Source organism: Periophthalmus magnuspinnatus, chromosome 9 (genome assembly GCF_009829125.3).
Source record: "Periophthalmus magnuspinnatus isolate fPerMag1 chromosome 9, fPerMag1.2.pri, whole genome shotgun sequence".
NCBI classification, from domain to species: Eukaryota; Metazoa; Chordata; class Actinopteri; order Gobiiformes; family Gobiidae; genus Periophthalmus; species Periophthalmus magnuspinnatus.
In genome coordinates this window covers 1767418-1791884 of record NC_047134.1, presented here as the reverse complement: position 1 = coordinate 1791884, position 24467 = coordinate 1767418, and the positions used below count along the sequence as shown (strand labels likewise).

Here is a 24467-nt window from a genome sequence, read left to right as displayed (position 1 = left end):
GAAATCCGCATATCCTCCAATCCTCTCACCACAGTGCAGACCTTGAAGGGAGCCTCACAGTCTAAAACGTAACTGGAGGATGCGGGCATTGATCCCACTACCTCTCGCATGCGAAGCAAGCGCTCTACCATTTGAGGTAATCCCCCTTTTGTTACCAACTGTCAGTGGGCCACATCAGCAAAATGGCCGCCATCAAGGGCCAGATGTGACTGCGGCAGTGTAAATGTCACTAAATGTAACTGAATGTTATGTAAAATAAACGTACTTACTTTTTAACTTGTTTTTTTAACGGTTTCTGTGATAAACTGACATGGCATTTGGCCCCCGGGCCTTGAGTTTGACACATGTGGTCTAAAGGCTTCATCTGAGATCTCCGAGAATGACCACAGAGGATCCACATATGGTACAAAACTATTCACTTTAAGTACCTCTGTTTCACCCGTATGTGGCTGCAGTTACAGTAATGTTGGATGTTTACTGGGTACTCCTCGTGCTATCTTCAAAAAAGAACTGCTGCTGTGAAGTTGAGAGACTGTGGGCAAGGAAACACCACAGACCAGGAACTGATGTTAGCCATTAGCTAGGTGCTAACTTCCTGAGAGTTAATTTACTTAAGTTTAAGAAAAGTGCTTGGGACTATTGTGATCCTCATCAAAACACTTTTTAGCTGTTTACCACCAAGATGGGGAGATAGAGAAGGAGGTGGACACGCTGAAGTTGGAGGAGGACATGCTGAAGATGCATGAGCTTGAGTGCTGAAACTGACTGAAGCAAAAGCACAAAAATACTGAGGAAACTGTTATCTCTCCTTTTGTAGAATTTGTGAAAGCTTCAGCCGTGGCCTATGTACCTCTGCCTGCACACGTTGAAGATGGAGGAGGACCTGCTGAAGATGGAGGTGGACATGATGTAGATGGAGAGATACATATAAAGATTTCATGTAATATGAAATGCGCTTGTTGAAAGTCACACAAAGGCCATCCAGGCCAACATTAACTGGAGACCTCATCATCTGCTGTCAAATGTTCTACCATTGAGCTGTACCCCCACAATCTATGTTTGTAAACTTGTCAGTAGACTGAAATGGCCAATTACATGATGATTTGGTGAGATTTTTGGAAGAGGGTGTTGAAATTGACTGTGTAGACCTTGCAGGGATTCTTGCAGTCTAAAACACGGCTGGAGGATGTGGGCATAGAAATATGGATGGAGTTGTACATGCTGAAGATGGAGAGATACCGTCAGAGGTGCACAAGTTGAAGATGGAGGTGGACACGCTGTAAGTGAAGGAGGACATGCTGAAGTTGGAAAGATACAGAGGTGGACAAGTTATAGATGGAGAGATACAGTTACATTTGATGTAATAAAAAGTCTGCTTACTGAAAGCCACCCAGATTTTAACTGGAGACCTCATGATCTGCTGTCAAATGTTCTACCATTGAGCTATACCCTCACAATCTATGTTTGGAAACTTGGCAGTGGACTGAATTAGCCAATTACATGATCAGTTGGTGAGATTTTTTGGAAGAGGGTGTTGACATTTTCAGTGCAGACCTTGAAGGAAGTGTTGCAGTCTAAAACACAACTGGAAGATGCGGGGATTGATCCTACTAACTCTCGCATGCAAAGTGAGCGCTCTACCATTTGAGCTAATCCCCCTGTAATGTATACAGTCCATTACCATCATGGAGGCTAGCAGAAAGAAAGGACATACACAAGCATTTAAAATGTTTTATTGATAAATGTGTATCACTGAATTGATTGTAATTGTGCAAATTTTAACTTATCCATGTTGTCTGCCTTAGGTGTTTCGGCCAAATGAGTCCCCGGGGAGCCGAAGCACCTTAAGAAGGTTTCGGGGCAGACCACTGGGGGTTAACAAGGAGGGGTGTTGTAAATTTTAGCTTTGTGGGGAATGTGATTAGTTTCCACTGTTAAAACATTTGAAGTAAAACGGAGCTGTATTTTAATTAACAACTTAATTGAATAAATTCTTACATTGGTTGATAGGAGCTGAATTTTAACAAGAGGACTGGATTTGAGAAAGACATACCTGTTATACCGAATGGGCTCACCCAATTAGGGAGAGGCTCTATAAAAGGAAAAATCTCAGTGGCTACGTGAGAGGGCACGGCATGTATAACGGGCACGGCATGTATAACGGGCACGGCATGTATAACGGGCACGGCATGTATAACGGGCACGGCATGTATAACAGGTACTGCAAAGGCTGATTTTTTAAAAACTTTTTTCTTGTTTCTTTGTAAATTTTATGGTGAAAAATAAACAAACTTGGGTCTGCATTGGACTAATTGTCTCAGCTCTGCTCTGTTCCTCTTTTAAACGCCAAAAGTTGCTATCCGGGCGATTACACCCCCTTTCTTTGAAAAAAGATCTGGGATCTCCTACGATGACCACAGGAGAAAGAAAAATGCTAAGAAAAGTGATTGGGACTATCGTGATCCTCATCAAATCACCTTTTAGCTGTTTACCACCAAGATGGAGAGATAGAGATGGAGGTGGACATGCATGTGTCTCGCCTCAGTACAGAGTCATGGTTATGAAACTAAGACCACTGCGTGCTGTCTGCATCTGATTCAAAATTGTTTTATGTTCAAATAAACTATTTTCCACTTGGCAGTGGACTGAAATGGCCAATTACACGATCAGTTGGTGAGATTTTTGGAAGACGATGTTGACATTTTCATTGCAGACCTTGAAGGGAGCCTCGCAGTCTAAAACACAACTGGAGGATGCGGGCATCAATCCCACTACTTCTCGCATGCTAGGCGAGCACTCTGCCCCTCCATTTGAATTTCTCAGTTGGTCTAAAGGCTTCATCTGAGATCTCCTACAATGACCACAAGGAATCTGCATGTGGTACAAAACTATTCACTTTAAGTACCTCTGTTTCACCCGTATGTGGCTGCGGTTACAGTAATGTTGGATGTTTACTGGGTACTCCTTGTGCTATCTTCAAAAAGAACTGCTGCTGTGAAGTTGAGAGACTGTGGGCAAGGAAACACCACAGACCAGGAACTGATGTTAGCCATTAGCTAGGTGCTAACTTCCTGAGACTTAATTTACTTATATTTAAGGAAATCACATGGGACTATAGTGATCCTCATCAAAACACTTTTTGCTGTTTATCTAAATGGACATTTATAGATGAACCTTTTCAGTGAGTGTTTTACTTTCTGTGCCAAACTTTTCTGCTGCTTCTCATGGACAATGTCTGGGCATTTCTCTTTGACCCTTAGGCTGTGGAATTGAGAGGCGATGGGCAAAGAAACAACACAAACCAGGACATGTCATTAGCCATTATTTAGTTATACTTTATATGCTGCGTTTACACACACCTGGTACTTTAAGTAACTCTCTTTCAACATGGAAGGATTTGAACCCACACACGCAGAAGTCAATAGATTAGCCGTCCATTACCTTAACCTCATCGGTGATTTTTTTAAAGCTGTTTCAATAGAAGCTACTCTCCTTCTGGATATTACATTGCTTGGGGAAAAAAATACATAAACACGCTGAAGATGAAAGTGGACAAGTTGAATTTGGAGAAATACAGATGGAGTTGGACATGCTGAAGATGGAGAGATACAGACAGAGGTGCACATGTTGAAGATGGTGGTGGACACGCTGTAAGTGAAGGAGGACATACTGAAGTTGGAGAGATACAGACGGAGGTGGACAAGCTATAGATGGAGAAATACAGTTACAGATTTCATGTCCATGTTATGACCCAGGCTGCAGAGTTCTGAAGGAGCTGCAGTTTCTGGGATTTATTGGGGAGACCAAAGAGAATAGAGTTACAGTAATCAGTGTGGGAAGTTACAAGGCTGTGGTCTAGAATGGCAGTGGTGTGAGGAGTGAGGGAGGGGAGAAGACCAGAGATATTGCGTAAGTGGAAATATGCAGACCGGGTGACATTATTGATGTGTGAGTGAAAGGAAAGTGTACTGTCGAGGATGACACCCAGACTCTTGACCTGAGGGGAAGGATGGACAGTTGAGTTTTTGATGTTGATTGAAAAGCTGTTAGATTTGGAGAGAGTGGATGAGGTGCCTACTAGGAGGACTTCTGTTTTGGAACTGTTTAGCATGAGGAAGTTAGTGGAGAACCTTGTGTTGATTTCCTGTAGGCAGAGGATAAGGGAGGATGGTGGGAGTGATGACGAGGGCCTGGAGGAAAGGTAGAGCTGGATGTCATCTGCGTAGCAGTGAAAATGAATGTTGTGCTTACGGAGGATGAAACCAAGAGGGAGGATATAGATGATAAAAAGGAGGGGCCCCAGGACAGAGCCCTGGGGAACCCCAGCGGATAAAGGGGAGGTGTTGGATGTGTGTGATTTTAAATGAATGTACTGTGTGCGGTTGGTGAGATATGAGGTGAACCAAGTGAGTGGGATGTCAGTGATACCGATGGAGGATAGTCTATGGAGGAGAAGGCTGTGGGAGATGGTGTTAAAGGCGGATGAGGATGGAGAGTAAACTGGTATCAGCTGTCATGTGGAGGTCATTTTTGATTTTCATGAGTGCGGTTTCTGTGCTGTGGAGGGATCAGAAGCCTGATTGAAACTGTTCATAGAGATTGTTATTATTGAGGTGGACATGTAGTTGAGAGGCAACTTTTTTTTCAAGGATTTTGGAGATGAAAGGTAAGTTTGAAATGGGACGGAGATTGTTGAAATCTTTATGGTCTAAACCAGGTTTTTTAAGAATTGGAGTGACTGTGGCAGTTTTGAGTGATGAGGGAACTGTTCCAGAGGTGAGAGAAGAATGAATTATATTGGTGATGAGGGGAGCTAGTACAGGGAGGCAGGTTTTGACAAGGGCAGTAGGGAGAGGGTCAAGGGAACAAGTGGAGGGTTTGGATTTTCTTGGAGTTCTGCAATGTCCATGACAGAGGGGAGGGTAAAGCTGGAAAATGTGGTGCCGGGGTATGATGGAGGGGCACGGATGTCTACTCCAGAAACTGCAGTGCCGCATGATGTAAGGTGTTGGTGGATGTTGATGATCTTAGATGTGAAGAATGACGTGAGTGAATTACAGAAGTCGGTGGATTGCAGGTGGTAGAGGAGTGAGTCAGGGGGTTTAGTGATGCTGTTGAGAAAGGAGCAGAGAGTCCTGGAGTTATGTTGGTTTGACTGAATTAGACCAGAGTAGTAGTTAGACGTGGCAGAAGAAAGAGGGTCCTTGTATAATATGGTATGGTTATTGTACATTTCTTTGTGAACAGTGAGTCCAGTTTTATTGTATAGTCAATTTGCAGTCGATCGCATGAACCAGGGGTTTACAGTTCTCTAATTTTGCCCCACAAAAAAAAAAAGAAAAGAAAATCCTTTGAACCAGCGACCTAAGGATATCAGATTCAAACTCCATAGTCCTCAGCTCTACGAACTGAGCTATCGAAGGTCAGAAACTAATATTCTGTTGCCAAATTGGACTCTAGCAAAGAGGCAGATTTGACTCAATATGTGACTGTAGGTTTAGAGGTTGTGGAATTGAGAAGCTCTGGGCAAGGAAATGCCACAAACAAATGTCGTTAGCAATTACTAGATACACTTTATATGCTGTATTTCTACATTTGACTTCCTTAAAACTGTGTGTCAACAAGGATGGGATTCGAACCCACGCGTGCAGAGCACAATGGATTAGCAGTCCATCGCCTTAACCACTCAGCCACCTCGTCTGTGGCTCTGTTTGAAGTTGTTTTAATAGATGTTACTCTCTCACTGGACATTACGTTACACAAAAAGGAACATGTTTGCCCACTGTGTTCACGGTTCTGAACTATCAAAAATGAGAAAAAAAACATGCACTGTGGCCAAGTCAGACTGGTTATAGGTAAGATTTGACTCAATATGTGGAGATGGAGAGATAGAAGAGGACACACTGAAGGTGGAGGAGGACACACTGAAGATGGAGGAGGACACACTGAAGGTGGAGGAGGACATGCCTAAGATATATAACCTTGGACTTTTGGGACTTAAAACAAATGTGTTATGGATTGGAATTAGCACGTAACTCGTTAGCATATAGCTAATTAGCCTCCATCCCCTTAACCACTCAGCCACCTTGTCTGTGATTTCTATTTAGGCCGTTTTAATAGAAACTCTCTCACTGGATGTTAGATACGTGAAGAGGAATCATGATTTTGCCCGCTGTGTTTAAGGTTCTCTTTATTTGCCCCACAAGAAAAATAAGCCTAGCTTTTCTTCAAATATCAATGTTGTATTCTGTGTTTTAAGAAAGACAAAAGTTGGAGATGGGCACACTGAAGATAGATACAGATGGAGGATGATACGCTGAGGATTGAGAGATACAGATAGAGGTGGACAGTGGAGTGTATTTAGACACGGAAAATCTGCATATCCTCCAATCTTCTCACCACAGTGCAGACCTTGAAGGGAGTCTCACAGTCTAAAATATGACTGGAGGATGCGGGCATTGATCCCGCTACCTCTCACATGCTAAGCGAGCGCTCTACCATTTGAGCTAATCCCCCTTCCTTTACAAATTGTCAGTGCGTCTAAAGCAGGGGCGTCACACTCATTTTCACTGAGGGCCACATCAGCAAAATGGCCGCCATCAATCAGAATCAGAATCAGAAGACTTTTATTGCCATAGTCTGTGAACACAGTTCACAAACTAGGAACTTGATTCGGTGAAAAAGTGCAACATAAACACACCGAATAAATACAAATAAAAATAAGGGCATGCACAAAGTTAAAAAGATATGCTTAAAAAAATTATCAAATGAAATACTTAAAGGGAGAAAATATGTACAACAGCAGCATCAGAACAACAGTGCAAAGCGGCTTATTAAAGTGACCGGTGTTATTAAGTGTCCAGTTTAGTGCAGATATTATTAAGTGTTCATGAGACAAACAGCAGAGGGGAAGAAACTGTTCTTATGGCGAGAGGTTCTGGTCCCAATGGACCGTAGCCTCCTGCCAGAGGGAAGTGGCTCAAATAGTCCATGTCCAGGGTGAGAAGTGTCAGCTGCTATACGGCCTGCTCCCCCCGAGTCCTGCAGACGTACAGGTCCTGTATAGATGGAAGGCTGCAGCCAATCACCTTCTCAGCAGAGCGCACAATGCGCTGCAGTCTCTGTCTGTCCCTGGCAGTGGCCCCAGCGAACCACACAGTGATGGAGGAGGTGAGGATGGACTCAATGGTGGAAGTGTAAAACTGCACCATCATCTATACTGGCAGCTTGAGTTTCCTCAGCTGCTGCAGGTGGAGCATCCTCTGCTGGGCTTTCTTGATGAGGGAGCTGATGGTCGGCTCCCACTTGAGATTCTGGGTGATGCAGGTGCCCAGGAAGCAGAAAGAGTCCACAGTGGTGATGGGGGAAGGGCCAGATGTGACTGTGCAGCAGTGTAAATGTCACTAAATGTAACTGAATGTTATTTAAAATAAACGTAATTAATTTTTAACTTGTTTTTTTAACGGTTTCTGTGATAAACTGACATGGCATTTTGGCTTTGAGTTTGACACATGCAAATGATGTACTAGTTATATGTGCTTTGTGCCAGTCCAACAAGTAAGTATGAGTATGGTCATTTGTGCCATCAGAAATAATGGATTAGGGCCTACATACTGACAGTGGACACCAAGACCTCCTAGCAGCAGGTGGTCAGGATGGCCGAGTGGTCTAAGGCGCCAGACTCAAGGTGAACACCTTCCTCATAACAGGGGCTTCTGGTCTCCACGTGGAGGCGTGGGTTCGAATCCCACTCCTGACATCCCTCTTCTTCAGAGAATTTGTTTTGAAATGTAGGCCATTTCATACACTGAATTAAAATCACATTAGTGCGATAATAAACTGCTCACTCTTACATCTCCAAAATGAAAGGCTTTGGTGTTCTCTCAAAAATAGCTTTACATGTTTATTCAAAAGATGAACTGTGATGTGATGGTCAATGGTTGCAGAAGCACGTGGATTGTACTAAAGCACTGATTACTGATTATATATATGACCTGAGCTGAATCAGGGTACAGTACTCTAGATACTTGCCCGGCTAGCTCAGTCAGTAGAGCATCAGACTCTTTCTCTCTTTTCTTCTTTCTTTATCTTTATTCATACAAGGGAATGAGAGCACTTGGGCTCTCTTTTTCATGGGTGCCCTATTTAAAATACAATACAAGCAGAAAAACAAGCAAAACAAACAAGTCCATATAAAACAGTAAAAACAGGTTCAAGTTTGCATATATCAGTTTGTTAACAGATTATTAAATTGCAACTCTGCCACTAACGTATCCAGTTTTGCTTTTCCTTGGAGTGTATTCCATTTTGGTGTAGCAAAACAGCTAAAAGCCCTCTCTTCCCATCATAATCTCAGTGTTATGGGTTCGAGCCCCAAGTTGGGCGAGAGTCCTTTTGAACTTGATTAACTGATAGCCATAACAGCCACGTAAAGGGAAAAGTGTTGGTCGTCAACGCCCTCTGTGTGTCCACACTGGTGCACGCGCTAACGGTGCTCCACCTGCCGGGCGACGTCGCCAACCGACTGAGCGTGGCCCTCAGCCGCTTCATCTGGAAGAGGGAGAGAGCGTTGGTGGCCCACAACACCATCGTGGGGGGCTACGACAGTGGGGGTCTAGGGCTTGTGGACCTGGTCACCAAAAAGAACACCCTCAGACTGAAACTTGTCCGCAGGTTCCTGGACCCCCACTGTCATGCCCCCTGGAAACCCTTTTTCGGCCACGCCATGGGCTTGGGGGGCGGCCAGGGAGTGTACAGACTCTGCCAGATGCTGCCGCCCTCGATGCTGAACAGCCTGCCCCCATTCGAACGGGAGGCGTGGGCGGCGTGGCGGGCACTGAGGCCCTTGGCGATCGCCGCGCCGGCCACGGCCGGGTAGCTGTCCAGCATCCCCCTGCGGTTCAACCCGGACCTCCTGTCGAGCCCGTCCGCCCCTCGGGAGTGCATGACGAGTGAGAACTTTGAGAGAGCGGGGTTCGTCCGGGTCGGCGACCTGCTGGGCGCCACCGGCGACTTTGACATAGAGGTCGTCCGGGGGCGCTTCGCGGCCGCCGGCCTACCCTTCCGACGGACTCCGGTCTCCAACATGGCCCTCCGTTTCGCCCTGAACGTCGGAGTCAAATGGGGGTACCTCCTGGGGGAAGGCGCTCCGCTCCGCGGTGCGCCGGCCCTCGGGGGGAGCACCCCCGGGCCGGGGACGGGAGGAGTCGACTCCCCCGCCGCCGGCTTCGACTTTGACGTTTGGGCGGGCGGGACCGTGTGGAAGAAGCTGACCGAGATGAACACCCGAGCCTGTTACAGAGTGCTGATCCCTGGAGTCTTCAGACGTCCCGCGGCAGAACACAAATGGTCACAGGCATTCCCCTCGCACGACATCGCATCCATCTGGGCCTACACATTCGAATGGTTTACACCACACATAGTCAGTAACTTTGAATTCAAATTGAAACACAGACTGATTTACACGTGCATACAGTTACACGCCATCAGCCCCACGGTGTACGGCAGAGACTGTCCAGTGTGCGGGGAATCCCCTGAGACTCTCATACATCTTTTCTGCGAATGTGGTGCCGCCCGCCGCTTCTGGGTCCGGGTCCAGGACCTCCTCGCCCGGAGGCTGGACTGGGGTCTCCCACCGCCGGCGGCCCTGGGAGGGGATGACCAGGAGCACTGGTCTCTCCTGTTCGGGGCCGGAAGGGGGCGCCCTGGGGCTGACCACCGCCCCGGCGCCGCGGCCGACCGTCAGCTCGTCGCCGGAGCCCACCACAGCCCAGCTGTCGCTGCTCCAGCCGCTTCAGCTGACCATCGCCCGGACCATCGTGCGGCAGGTCAGGTGCTCCCCCATCACACTCCGAGACACCCACCGGACCAGCGCTCCCCAGATCACCACACCCCAGACCACCCACCGGACCACCGCACCCCAGATCACCACACCCCAGACCACCCATCGGACCACCGCACCCCAGATCACCGCACCCCAGATCACCGCACCCCAGATCACCGCACCCCAGATCACCCATCGGACCACCGCACCCCGGACCACCGCACCCCAGACCCACGTCCTCCGGAACATCGCCACCATCACCGCCCGACCGTCCACCTGATCACCCATCCAGACCCAACCTCCCCCTTATCAGACTCATCATGTCCATAGCCCGGTACACCATCTTCTTCATCAGAAACCTCCACCTATATGATCAGCGCACCGCCCCCCACTGGACCCTGTTCACGAACCGCCTTACCACCCACCTCCAACACCTTCACATAGCCATCCCCCACCGTTTCAACAAGACCCTGCTCCCCCGCAACACCCTCATCACCGTCACCCCCCCAAGGACATTTAGACTTTCACTTTTGATCACTCACCCCATCCCCCACCCCACCTCGGATTCTGAAATACTAAAATGAAAATGTGAAATGTGAAATGTGAAAATGTGTTATTCAATTGAATATTATTTCTCAAATTATGTCCCAGTCCACCCCGCCCCCCCATGTGTCCTATCCAACCCCGCACCCTCCCTACTTGCCCCAGTGTCGCCTGTCTTGTGATGTACATGTACACATTTATTTATTATTTCTTGTATGTTCCCCAGTTTCCACCATGTGTGTTTCCATTCTCCCCCTCCCTCCCCCCCCACTTGCCCCAATGTACTTTGTACTGTGATTTTATGAGATGATGTTTTTGATAATAAAAGTTAAAAAAAAAAAAAAAAACTGTGACTGGTACTGGAGGGGGATTAGCTCAGATGGTAGAGCGCTCGCTTAGCATGCGAGAGGTAGCGGGATCGATGCCCGCATCCTCCAGTGGTATATTGTGGGGTTATAGCTCAATGGTAGAACATTTGCGAGATTATGAGGTCTCCAGTTAAAATCTAGATGGCCTGTGTGTGGCTTTTTAGAAAAGCCACATGTATTACATGAAATTTGTAACTGTATCTCTCCATCTATAGCTTGTCCACCTCTATCTGTATCGCTCCCACTACAGCATGTCCAACTACATTTGTATTTTGTTGAAAGACAGTTTTAGTAAAGTACAAGGTGTGTACAGCATATAAAGTATAACTAGCACCTAAGGTAATGGCTAACGACATGTTCTGGTTTGTGTTGTTTCCTTGCCCATCGCCTCTCAATTCCACAGCCTAAGGGACAAAGAGAAATGCCCAGACATTGTCCATGAGAAGCAGCAGAAAAGTTTGGCACAGAAAGTAAAACACTCACTGAAAAGGTTCATCTATAAATGTCCATTTAGATAAACAGCAAAAAGTGTTTTGATGAGGATCACTATAGTCCCATGTGATTTCCTTAAATATAAGTAAATTAAGTCTCAGGAAGTTAGCACCTAGCTAATGGCTAACAACAGTTCCTGGTCTGTGTTGTTTCCTTGCCCACAGTCTCTCAACACCACAGCAGCAGTTCTTTTTTTGAAGATAGCACGAGGAGTACCCAGTAAACATCCAACATTACTGTAACCGCAGCCACATACGGGTGAAACAGAGGTACTTAAAGTGAATAGTTTTGTACCATTTGTGGATCTCCTGTGGTCATCATAGGAGATCTCAGATGAAGCCTTTACACCAGCTGAGAAATTCAAATGGAGGGGGATTAGCTCAAACAGTAGAGTGCTCGTTTAGCATGCGAGAGGTAGTGGGATCAATGCCGACATTCTCCAGTTGTGTTTTAGACTGCAAGGCTCCCTTCAAGGTCTGCACTGTGGTGAGAAGATTGGAGGATATGCGGATTTCCCGTGTCTAAATGCTGTCGAACTCTGTCCGTAGCCATGTCCCAATTCTCCGAAATGGCCTTAGAATCACCTTTGGAAGTGTGCATCGAAGGGCAGTTACGTAATTTCCGGCACGACAAGGGCTGTCCCATTTCATTGCACCCTACTTAAAAGACAGAATACAACATTGATATTTTGCAGTCCTCAGATTTCCTTTTAAACCCATTAAGGCACATATTGAGTCATATCTTCCCCTTTACCAGAGTCCAATTTGGTAGTTGGTAGAGTGGAGTGTTGTAGAGGACCAAACATTTTCATTGTGGGGCAAATAAAGAGAACCTTAAACGCAGCGAGAAAAATTATGATTCCTCTTCGCGTATCTAACATCCAGTGAGAGAGGAGCTTCTATTAAAACCATCTAAATCACAGACGAGGTGGCCGAGTGGTTAAGGCGATGGACTGCTAATCCATTGTGCTCTGCATGCGTGGGTTCGAATCCCATCCTCATCGAAAGACAGTTTTAATGAAGTACAAGTTGAAAATACACCACAGAGGATCCACATATGGTACAAAACTATTCACTTTAAGTACCTCTGTTTCACCCGTATGTGGCTGCAGTTACAGTAATGTTGGATGTTTAGTGGGTACTCCTCGTGCTATCTTCAAAAAAGAACTGCTGCTGTGAAGTTGAGAGACTGTGGGCAAGGAAACAACACAGACCAGGAACTGATGTTAGCCATTAGCTAGGTGCTAACTTCCTGAGAGTTAATTTACTTAAGTTTAAGAAAAGTGCTTGGGACTATCGTGATCCTCATCAAAACACTTTTTAGCTGTTTACCACCAATATGGGGAGATAGAGAAGGAGGTGGACATGCTGAAGTTGGAGGAGGACATGCTGAAGTTGGAGGAGGACATGCTGAAGTTGGAGGAGGACATGCTGAAGTTGGAGGAGGACATGCTGAAGATGCATGATCTTGAGTGCTGAAACTGACTGAAGCAAAAGCACAAAAATACTGAGGAAACTGTTATCTCTCCTTTTGTAGAATTTGTGAAAGCTTCAGCCGTGGCCTATGTACCTCTGCCTGCACACGTTGAAGATGGAGGAGGACCTGCTGAAGATGGAGATGGACATGATGTAGATGGAGAGATACATATAAAGATTTCATGTAATATGAAATGCGCTTGTTGAAAGTCACACAAAGGCCATCCAGATCTTAACTGGAGACCTCATCATCTGCTGTCAAATGTTCTACCATTGAGCTATACCCTCACAATCTATGTTTGTAAACTTGTCAGTGGACTGAAATGGCCAATTACATGATGATTTGGTGAGATTTTTGGAAGAGGGTGTTGAAATTGACTGTGTAGACCTTGCAGGGATTCTTGCGGTCTAAAACACGGCTGGAGGATGTGGGCATAGAAATATGGATGGAGTTGTACATGCTGAAGATGGAGAGATACCGTCAGAGGTGCACAAGTTGAAGATGGAGGTGGACACGCTGTAAGTGAAGGAGGACATGCTGAAGTTGGAAAGATACAGAGGTAACAAGTTATAGATGGAGAGCTACAGTTACAGATTTGAAGTAATAAGAAGTCTGCTTACTGAAAGCCACCCAGATTTTAACTGGAGACCTCATGATCTGCTGTCAAATGTTCTACCATTGAGCTATACCCTCACAATCTATGTTTGTAAACTTGGCAGTGGACTGAAATGGCCAATTACATGATCAGTTGGTGAGGTTTTTGGAAGAGGGTGTTGACATTGACAGTGTAGACATTGAAGGGAGGGTTGCAGTTTAAAACATGGCTGGAGGATGTGGGCATCAATCCAACTCCCTCTCGCATGCTAAGCGAGTGCTCTACCATTTGCGCTAATCCCCCTCCAGTTGAAATTTTCAGTGGGTGTAGCATTAGCCTCCATCCATCCCCTTAACCACTCAGCCACCTTATCTGTGATTTCTATTTAGGCTGTTTTAAGGCTCTCACTGGATGTTAGATACGTGAAGAGGAATCATCATTTTGCCCGATGTGTTTAAGGTTCTCTTTATTTGCCCCACAAGAAAAATAAGCCTAGCTTTTCTTCAAATATCAATGTTGTATTCTGTGTTTTAAGAAAGACAAAAGTTGGAGATGGGCACACTGAAAATAGATACGCTGAGGATGGAGAGATACAGACAGAGATGGACAGTGGAGTGATTTAGACATGGGAAATCCGCATATCCTCCAATCCTCTCACCACAGTGCAGACCTTGAAAGGAGCATTGCAATCAAAAATATGACTGGAGGATGCAGGCATCGATCCCACTATCTCTCACATGCTAAGCGAGTGCTCTACCATTTGAGCTAATCCCCCTTCCTTTACAAATTGTCAGTTGTTCTAAAGGCTTCATCTGGGATCTCCTACGATGACCACAGGGGATCCACATATGTTACAAAACTATGCACTTTAAGTACCTGGGCCAAAACATCGGTGTCGTTCTGCGGTGACGTCGCCCCGGCACGCCTCAGCGTGGACATGCGGACAGCGGACGACCAGTACAAGGTGCTGGGCATCCTGATGGGGAAAGACGAGGTGGTCTGCGCCGAGAAGCAGTGGGAGAAATCCCTACTGAAGATCGGGCAGACCATCTCGCTCTGGAACCTCAGGGCGCTCACTGTAAAAGGGAAGGTGCTGGTCGTCAACGCCCTCTGCATGTCCACGCTGGTGCACGCGCTGACAGTGCTCCACCTGCCGGGCGACGTCGCAAACGGACTGAAAGGGACCGTCGGCCGCTTCATTTGGAGGGGGGAGAGGACGCTCGTGGCCCACGACACCATGACAGCGGGGGTCTGGGACTTGTGGACCTAGTCACCAAAAAGAACGCCCTAAGACTAAAATTGTTCCGCAAGTTCCTGGACCCCCTCTGTCATGCCCCCTGGAAACCCTTCTTTGGCCACTACATGGCCCTGGAAGGCAGCCAGGGAGCATATAAGCTCTGTCAGATGCTGCCACCTTCGATGCTGGACGGCCTGCCCCCATTCAAACGGGAGGCGTGGACGGCATGGCAAACGCTGAGGCCCTCGGCGATCGCCACGCCGGCCACGACCGAGCAGCTGTCCAGCATCCCCCTGCGGTTCAACCCGGATCTCCTGTCCAGCCCGCCCACCCCTCAGGAGTACATGAGTACAACTCCATCTGTATTTCTACAACTTCAGCGTGTCCACCTTCATTTTCAGCGTGTCCACCTCCATCTGTATCACAACAACTTCAGAGTGTCCATAGCCTCTCAATTCCACAACCTCTCAACCTACAGACACATACTGAGTCAAATGTTCCCCTTTGCTAGAGTCTGATTTGACAACAGTACGTTGTTCTCTGACCTTCGATAGCTCAGTTGGTAGAGCGGAGGACTGTAGAAATCCAAACTGAAATCCTTAGGTTGCTGTTTTTTTCTTTTTTGTGTGGTGCAAAAATAGAGAACTGTAAACCGCTGGTTCAGGCGATGGACTGCAAATCAGTTGTGCTCTGTACATGTAGGTTAGAATCCCGTCCTCATCGGTAGACAGTTTTTCTAAAGTAAGAGGTTTGTGTAAACACAGCATGCCACTATATTCATCCCTTTGTATCTGATCTTGAAATTGATTTTGAAATTGTTGTTTTTTCATCAAACTGATCAGTATATCCAATTCCAGCCTACATATTTGTACATGTGGGTGCATGTCTGTGTATGTTTATATATGTATATATGTGTATCTATGTATATATATTTTTCCTTCTCTCTTTGTTTGAAAGTGCCTGCTGTCTTACTGTGTTTTTGTGTAGTGTTTATATATGTTCTGAACTACATAAAAAAAAAAAAAAGAATTGAATAATAATAACAGATTATTAAATTGCAACTCTGCCACTAACGTAACGTAATGGATCAGGGCCTACATACTGACAGTGGACACCAAGACCTCCAACAGCAGGTGGTCAGGATGGCCGAGCGGTCTAAGGCGCCAGACTCAAGGTGAACACCTTCCTCATAACAGGGGCTTCTGGTCTCCACATGGAGGCGTGGGTTCAAATCCCACTCCTGACATTCCTCTTCTGCAGAGAATATGTTTTGAAATGTAGGCCATTTTACACCATACGCCATAGAGCTGCCGCTCTCGATGCTGGACAGCCTGCCCCCATTCGAACGGGAGGCGTGGCGGGTGCTGAGGCCCTTGGCGATTGCTGGGTCGGCCACGGCGGGACAGCTGTCCAGCATCCCCCTGCGGTTCAACCCAGACATCCTGTCGAGCCCGTCTGCCCCTCGGGAGTTCATGAGGAGTGAGACCTTTGAGAGAGCGGGGTTCGTCTGGGTCGGCGACCTGCTGGGCGCAACCGGCGACTTTGACATAGAGGTCGTCCGGGGGCGTCGACTCCCCCACCGCCGGCTTCGACTTTGACGTTTGGGCAGGCGGGACGGTGTGGAAGAAGCTGACCGAGATGAACACCCGAGCCTGTTACAGAGCGCTGATCCCTGGAGTCTTCAGACGTCCCGCGGCAGAACACAAATGGTCACAGACATTCCCCTCGCACGACATCGCATCCATCTGGGCCTACACATTCGAATGGTTTACACCACACAGTCAGTAACTTTGAATTCAAATTGAAACACAGACTGATTTACACATGCATACAGTTACACGCCATCAGCCCCACGGTGTACGGCAGAGACTGCCCAGTGTGCAGTGAATCTCCTGAGACTCTTATACATCTTTTTTGCGAATGTGCTGCCACGTCTGGGTCCGGGTCCAGGACCTCCTCGCCTGGAGGCTGGACTGGAGTCTCCCACCGCCAGCGGCCCTGGGAGGGGATAACCAGGAGCACTGGTCTCTCCCGCGCCACAGCCGACCGTCAGCTCGTCGCCGGAGCCCACCACAGCCCAGCTGTAGCCACTCCAGCCGCTTCAGCTGACCATCGCCTGGACCATCGTGCGGCAGGCCAGGTGCTCCCCCATCACACTCCGGGACACCCACCGGGCAAGCGCACCCCAGATCACCGCACCCCGGATCACTGCACTCCAGACCCACATCCTCCGGAACATCGCCACCATCACCACCCACCCAACTGTCCACCTGATCACCCATCCAGACCCAACCTCCCCCTCGTCAGACTCATCATGTCCATAGCCCGGTACACCATCTTCTTCGTCAGGAACCTCCACCTGTACGATCAGCGCACCGCCCCCCACCCTGTTCACGAACCGTCTCACCACCCACCTCCAACACCTTCACATAGCCATCCCCCACCGTTTTAACAAGACCCTGCTCCCCTGCAACACCCTCATCACCGTCACCCCCCAAGGACATTTGGACTTTCACTTTTGATCACTCACCCCATCCCCCACCCCACCTCAGATTCTGAAAGACTGAAATCAAAATGTGCAAATATTGTTTAATTCAATTTAATATTATTTCTCAAATTATGTCCCAGTCCGCCCCGCCCCCCATGTGTCCTCTCCAATAGAGGGGGATTAGCTCAAATGGTAGAGCGCTCGCTTAGCATGCGAGAGGTAGCGGGATCGATGCCCGCATCCTCCAGTAGTCTTTTAGACTGAAAGGTCTGCACTGAAAATGTCAACACCCTCTTCCAAAAATCTCACCAACTGATGAAATAATTGGCCATTTCAGTCCACTGCCAAGTTTACAACCACAGTTTGTGGGGGTGTAGCTCAATGGTAGAACATTTGACAGCAGATCATGAGGTCTCCAGTTAAAATCTAGATGGCCTCTAACTTTCAGTAAGCAAATTTCATGTTACATGAAATCTGTATTTGTATCTCTCCATCTACAGCATGTCCACCTCCATCTGTATCTCTCCATCTTCCATCTTCTTGTTTCTTTGCCCATAGTCTCTCAATTCCACAGTATAATCGGCTCGACACACGGGGAGCGACTAACGACAGCGACACTCATCACATGGGCTTTAAAAATCGAACACACGGTCAGCGACAAACTGCAGCGACGAGCAGCAGTTGTACGTAGTTGTAGTAGTTGTCACGTTGCACTCTGTTCCAGAGCAGATCGCGAGCCTCCTACACGTCTGATTGGCTGTTTATTTGGAGGGAATTTTGAGGTTGCAATAATAAAATAAAATATAAAAAATATAAATTAAAAAGTATGTTTGTACATGCTGTTTATAAAAAACAACAACATGTGTTTATGTTATGTTTTTCCCCCATATGGTCATTTTGTTTAATGTAAAAACCTTAAATAAATTTATTTTTTAATGTTGAATCAGTCTTTAATACATTTGGTTACTAGCCTCCATAAAGTTATCTGGATTAACAATTTTGCGCATGTTAACTTACCACTCATATTCACCCTGGCACCAACGAGTTCCCAGGCAGCTGCTTTTTTTGATATATCTCTGTAGTCTTTTTGAGATAGAATTTGGAAATCCTACACGGTGAGAATGATTTTCTACTCCATGATGTTTCTGGAGTGGACAGTGCATTGGCTCGTCAATCAAACTCTCGACACATGGAGGACACATGGAGGAAAATGGGGAACATACAAGAATTAATAAATAAATGTGTGCATGTACATCACAAGACAGGCGACACTGGGGCAAGTGGGGAGGGTGCGGGGTTGGATAGGACACATGGGGGGGCGGGGGCTGATGGCGTGTAACTGTATGCACGTGTAAATCAGTCTGTGTTTCAATTTGAATTCAAAGTTACCAAATATTTGTGGTGTAAACCATTCGAATGTGTAGGCCCAGATGGATGCGATGTCGTGCGAGGGGAATGTCTGTGACCATTTGTGTTCTGCCACGGGACGTCTGAAGACTCCAGGGATCAGCACTCTGTAACAGGCGTTTTGGTAGAGGAGTTGAATCCATGTAATGAATGTGTCGCCAAACCCGAACCTCTGCAAGACTGTCCCCCCCCCCCCCCCCCTGTGGTGCATGTGTCTGATGAGGTACTTGTTGGTGAGGATGTTGTCAGCAATGTCCCGGTGCAGAATACTTTATGACTGGGTCAGACTGATGACGGACGCGATGACTAATTTAAGTCGGTTAGCGAGAATTTTGGCGAGTATCTTGTAGTCAGTGTTGAGCAATGAAATGGGTCTGTAGTTTTCTAAATCCAATTTACTGTCCTTTTTGTGTAGTAATGTAATGCCGCCAGTGCAGAATGATGCAGAAACGCGGTTCTCAGATTGCATCTGCGCGTACAGTGACTGCAGTATGGGCGCGATGCGGTGAGCGAAAGTCTTCTAAAACTCACTCGTGAGACCATCCTGACCGGGACTCTTGTTATTGTTCAGCCCTTTGATGGCTTCCCAGACCTCCACGACGGTTATGGGCCGGTCACAGAGGTCGCGGTCGCCCTCGGTCAGTCTGGCCTCAAGAGCTTTGATGGCGGCGTGAGGGGCATGTGACGAGGTACCTTGCGCGTCGAAATAACTCGGAGTAAAATTTTTGAATTGTCTCGAGCAAAGTACAGTGGTCTGCTGAGGTGACACCTGCAGAATCGGCGTGCTGCTGTATATACATTTTCCCCTGTTTTTGTTTTTCAAGGCCGAAAAAGAAGGCTGTTCCCCTCTCACCCTCCACTGTGTATCTCGCCCTGGCTCTGAGTGTAGCCCCCCTGCTCTTCGCCAGCTCCAGTGCCTCTAGACGGGCCCTGAGCTGGAGGAGTTCAGGATCAACCGGGCCTTTCTGAGAAGCCGCGCCCACACAGATGGTTTGGATGCACTGGCGCAGGGTGTTCTCCTTGACGCTCTCAAGCCATTTTTTGTGCTTGCAGAAATTTATTGTGGTCTTTTTGATTCTGATTTTGGCTTTCTCCCACCATTCTATTAGGTTGTTCAGCACCTCTTTTTCTTGCTCAAGAGCATCCAGGAGCCTGGCCAGCTTCTTTTGGTATTTTTCCTCGGGGAGTACAGACTTGTTAAGAACCCACAGCCCCCCGTTTCGCTTCCCTCCCGTGAGAGAGAAGCTAACTTTGCCTTACTTGCCCACAGTCTCTCAACTCCACAGCAGCAGTTCTTTTTTTGAAGATAGCACAAGGAGTACCCAGTAAACATCCAACATTACTGTAACCGCAGCCACATACGGGTGAAACAGAGGTACTTAAAGTGAATAGTTTGTACCATTTGTGGATCTCCTGTGGTCATCGTAGGAGATCTCAGATGAAGCCTTTAGACCAACTGACTTTTTTGAAGGAAGGGGGATTAGCTCAAATGGTAGAGCACTTGCTTAGCATGTGAGAGGTAGTTGGATCAATGCCCGCATCCTCCAATTGTGTTTTAGACTGCGAGGCTCCCTTTATGGTCTGCACTGTGGTGAGAGGATTGGAAGATATGTGGATTTCCCGTGTCTAAATCCACTCCACTCCACTGTCCACCTCTGTCTGTATCTCTCCATCCTCAGTTTATACACCTCCATCTGTATCTATCTTCAGTGTATCCAACGCCAACAGTCTGACAGAAGCAGAGGAGCTTCTATAGAAACCCTCTAACTAACAGACGAGGTGGCCGAGTGGTTAAGGCGATGGACTGCTAATCCATTGTGCTCTGCACACGTGGGTTCGAATCCCATCCTCGTCGGAAGACAGTTTTAATCAAGTACAAGTTGGAAATACAGCATAGAAAGCGTATCTAGCACTGAAGCTAATGACTATCGACACATCCTGTTTTGTGTTGTTTCTTTGTCCAGAGCCTCTCAATTCCACAACCTCTAAACCTATAGACACATATTGAGTGTATCTTCATCGGGTCCACCTCCATCTTCATCATGTCCACCTCCATCTGTATCTTTCCATCTTCATCGTGTCCACCTCCACCTTCACCGTGTCCTTCTCCATCTTCATCATGTCCACCTCCATCTTCAGCGTGTCCACCTCCATCTGTATCTTTCCATCTTCATCGTGTCCACCTCCACCTTCACCGTGTCCTTCTCCATCTTCATCGTATCCACCTCCATCTGTATCTGTCCATCTTCATCGTGTCCACCTCCACCTTCACCGTGTCCTTCTCCATCTTCATCATGTCCACCTCCATCTTCAGCGTGTCCACCTCCATCTGTATCTGTCCATCTTCATCGTGTCCACCTCCGTCTTCATCGTGTCCACCTCCATCTGTCCCGTGATCTGTGCTTATCTACACCTCCCCTCTGCCCTTTTCCGTACACGATCCCACGCCGTCCCGCCATAAAGCTGCAGATTTACGACTTTCCTGAATGCCAGCGCCGTAAAAGCTCCATACGCTGGGAAAGCCGCTGCCCTTCTGCAGAGCGAGGCCGGCGTTAGTGCTGCCTCTGCTGGTCTGAAGGTCACGATGCAGCTTAATGGAGCACTGTGAGACGACGTGTAAAAGACCGAGCCGGAGACGCAGAGGGCAGCGCAGGAGGACCAACTTTCTTATGTCCCGTCAGCACTTTGCTCAGAGCGAATATTCAAGTACTGTGAACCGGGGGAATGGAAGTAATCTTACTTTGTTACTCAAGTAAAATTACAGATACAAAGGGAAAAAGATACATATCACATGAAAAAAAATCTAGTACCAGTTTAAAAATGTACTTTTAGAGTGAAAAGTAAAAGTATTTCGAGTGTTGTTAATTTGTTAAAGTGTAAAAAGTACTTGTATTGATTAAAATATTTTGTTCATCAGTAACAATACTAATCAATTTCTGTGTATTTAAAGTAAACAGAATACCTGAAAATTCTACTTAAGTGCAATACATTACTACTACAGTCAAAAATGTTACTGTGACTTCAACATATTATTAAGTATTATTTGTGAATAGTACTACTCGAGTAGGAGTAACTGTCAGGACCTAACATCTGATTTATAATTTAAAGTTAATGTAAATTGAAGGAGAATTTCACAAAATTTGGTATTTTCAAAAAGACACAAAATGAGACAAACTCAAGTAAGAATAATATTACTTCAATACGAATATTACTCAAGTAAGAGTACTGTTACTTCAATACGAATATTACTCAAGTAAGAGTACTGTTACTTCAATACGAATATTACTCAAGTAAGAGTACTGTTACTTCAATACAAATATTACTCAAGTAAGAATAATATTACTTCAATATGAATATTACTCAAGTAAGAGTACTGTTACTTCAATACAAATATTACTCAAGTAAGAATAATATTACTTCAATATGAATATTACTCAAGTAAGAGTACTGTTACTTCAATACGAATATTACTCAAGTAAGAGTACTGTTACTTCAATACGAATATTACTCAAGTAAGAGTACTGTTACTTCAATACGAATATTACTCAAGTAAGAGTACTGTTACTTCAATACGAATATTACTCAAGTAAGAGTACTGTTACTTCAATACGAATATTACTCAAGTAAGAGTACTGTTACTTCAATACAAATATTACTCAAGTAAGAGTACTGTTACTTCAATACAAATATTACTCAAGTAAGAATAATATTACTTCAATATGAATATTACTCAAGTAAGAGTACTGTTACTTCAATACGAATATTACTCAAGTAAGAGTACTGTTACTTCAATACGAATATTACTCAAGTAAGAGTACTGTTACTTCAATACGAATATTACTCAAGTAAGAGTACTGTTACTTCAATACGAATATTACTCAAGTAAGAGTACTGTTACTTCAATACGAATATTACTCAAGTAAGAGTACTGTTACTTCAATACAAATATTACTCAAGTAAGAATAATATTACTTCAATATGAATATTACTCAAGTAAGAGTACTGTTACTTCAATACAAATATTACTCAAGTAAGAATAATATTACTTCAATATGAATATTACTCAAGTAAGAGTACTGTTACTTCAATACAAATATTACTCAAGTAAGAATAATATTACTTCAATATGAATATTACTCAAGTAAGAGTACTGTTACTTCAATACGAATATTACTCAAGTAAGAGTACTGTTACTTCAATACGAATATTACTCAAGTAAGAGTACTGTTACTTCAATACAAATATTACTCAAGTAAGAATAATATTACTTCAATATGAATATTACTCAAGAAAGAGTACTGTTACTTCAATACGAATATTACTCAAGTAAGAGTACTGTTACTTCAATACAAATATTACTCAAGTAAGAATAATATTACTTCAATATGAATATTACTCAAGTAAGAGTACTGTTACTTCAATACAAATATTACTCAAGTAAGAATAATATTACTTCAATATGAATATTACTCAAGTAAGAGTACTGTTACTTCAATACGAATATTACTCAAGTAAGAGTACTGTTACTTCAATACGAATATTACTCAAGTAAGAGTACTGTTACTTCAATACGAATATTACTCAAGTAAGAGTACTGTTACTTCAATACAAATATTACTCAAGTAAGAATAATATTACTTCAATATGAATATTACTCAAGTAAGAGTACTGTTACTTCAATACAAATATTACTCAAGTAAGAATAATATTACTTCAATATGAATATTACTCAAGTAAGAGTACTGTTACTTCAATACGAATATTACTCAAGTAAGAGTACTGTTACTTCAATACAAATATTACTCAAGTAAGAGTACTGTTACTTCAATACAAATATTACTCAAGTAAGAATAATATTACTTCAATATGAATATTACTCAAGTAAGAGTACTGTTACTTCAATACAAATATTACTCAAGTAAGAATAATATTACTTCAATATGAATATTACTCAAGTAAGAGTACTGTTACTTCAATACGAATATTACTCAAGTAAGAGTACTGTTACTTCAATACGAATATTACTCAAGTAAGAGTACTGTTACTTCAATACAAATATTACTCAAGTAAGAATAATATTACTTCAATATGAATATTACTCAAGTAAGAGTACTGTTACTTCAATACAAATATTACTCAAGTAAGAGTACTGTTACTTCAATACAAATATTACTCAAGTAAGGGTAAATGTTTGCTATTAGAAAAGTACAATTTCTTTCAAAAGTTACTCAAGTAAATGTAAATCAGTAAATGTCCGTGAGTCCGACCTCGTCTGTCCTCCTCACTCGCTCCTCCTCTTCTCCCATCCTTCTTTCTCTTCTCTTTCTCGTTTTCCTCCTCTCCTCCTCCTCTCCTCTCCTCCTCTCCTCCTCTCTGTTTTCCGCTCTGTGTTTGAGTGAATGCTCTCTCTCTCTCTCTCCTCCTCTCCTCTCCTCCTCCTCCTCCTCTCCTCCTCTGTTTTCCGCTCTGTGTTTGGGTGAGTGCTCTCTCTCCTCCTCCTCTCCTCTCCTCTCCTCCTCCTCTCCTCCTCTGTTTTCCGCTCTGTGTTTGGGTGAGTGTTCTCTCTCTCCTCCTCTCCTCCTCCTCCTCTCCTCCTCCTCCTCTCCTCCTCTCTGTTTTCCGCTCTGTGTTTGGGTGAGTGCTCTCTCTCTCCTCCTCTCCTCTCCTCCTCCTCCTCCTCTCCTCCTCTGTTTTCCGCTCTGTGTTTGGGTGAGTGCTCTCTCTCTCTCCTCCTCCTCCTCTCCTCCTCCTCTCCTCCTCTCCTCCTCTGTTTTCCGCTCTGTGTTTGGGTGAGTGCTCTCTCTCTCCTCCTCTCCTCCTCTCCTCCTCTGTTTTCCGCTCTGTGTTTGGGTGAATGCTCTCTCTCTCTCCTCCTCTCCTCCTCCTCTCCTCCTCCTCCTCTCCTCCTCTGTTTTCCGCTCTGTGTTTGGGTGAGTGCTCTCTCTCTCCTCCTCTCCTCCTCTCCTCCTCCTCTCCTCCTCTCCTCCTCTGTTTTCCTCTCTGTGTTTGGGTGAGTGCTCTCTCTCTCCTCCTCTCCT

The 24467-nt window shown here is 45.4% G+C and overlaps 7 non-coding genes across 7 annotated transcripts; 6 read left to right on the top strand and 1 right to left on the bottom strand.

Moving 5' to 3' along the window:
- Nucleotides 1-5618: 5618 nt before the first annotated feature.
- trnas-gcu (transfer RNA serine (anticodon GCU)) lies at nucleotides 5619-5700 on the bottom strand. Its single transcript has one exon. It is a non-coding gene; the product is annotated as a tRNA-Ser (tRNA).
- A 1949-nt stretch (nucleotides 5701-7649) lies between these two features.
- Nucleotides 7650-7759, top strand: trnal-caa (transfer RNA leucine (anticodon CAA)). The gene is made up of 2 exons: nucleotides 7650-7687; nucleotides 7714-7759. It is a non-coding gene; the product is annotated as a tRNA-Leu (tRNA).
- Nucleotides 7760-10730: 2971 nt separating this feature from the next.
- trnaa-agc (transfer RNA alanine (anticodon AGC)) lies at nucleotides 10731-10803 on the top strand. The gene has a single exon. It is a non-coding gene; the product is annotated as a tRNA-Ala (tRNA).
- Nucleotides 10804-12147: 1344 nt separating this feature from the next.
- Nucleotides 12148-12229, top strand: trnas-gcu (transfer RNA serine (anticodon GCU)). The gene has a single exon. It is a non-coding gene; the product is annotated as a tRNA-Ser (tRNA).
- A 3441-nt stretch (nucleotides 12230-15670) lies between these two features.
- trnal-caa (transfer RNA leucine (anticodon CAA)) lies at nucleotides 15671-15780 on the top strand. The gene is made up of 2 exons: nucleotides 15671-15708; nucleotides 15735-15780. It is a non-coding gene; the product is annotated as a tRNA-Leu (tRNA).
- A 1416-nt stretch (nucleotides 15781-17196) lies between these two features.
- On the top strand, nucleotides 17197-17269 carry trnaa-agc (transfer RNA alanine (anticodon AGC)). Its single transcript has one exon. It is a non-coding gene; the product is annotated as a tRNA-Ala (tRNA).
- Nucleotides 17270-20202: 2933 nt separating this feature from the next.
- trnas-gcu (transfer RNA serine (anticodon GCU)) lies at nucleotides 20203-20284 on the top strand. The gene has a single exon. It is a non-coding gene; the product is annotated as a tRNA-Ser (tRNA).
- Nucleotides 20285-24467: the final 4183 nt, after the last annotated feature.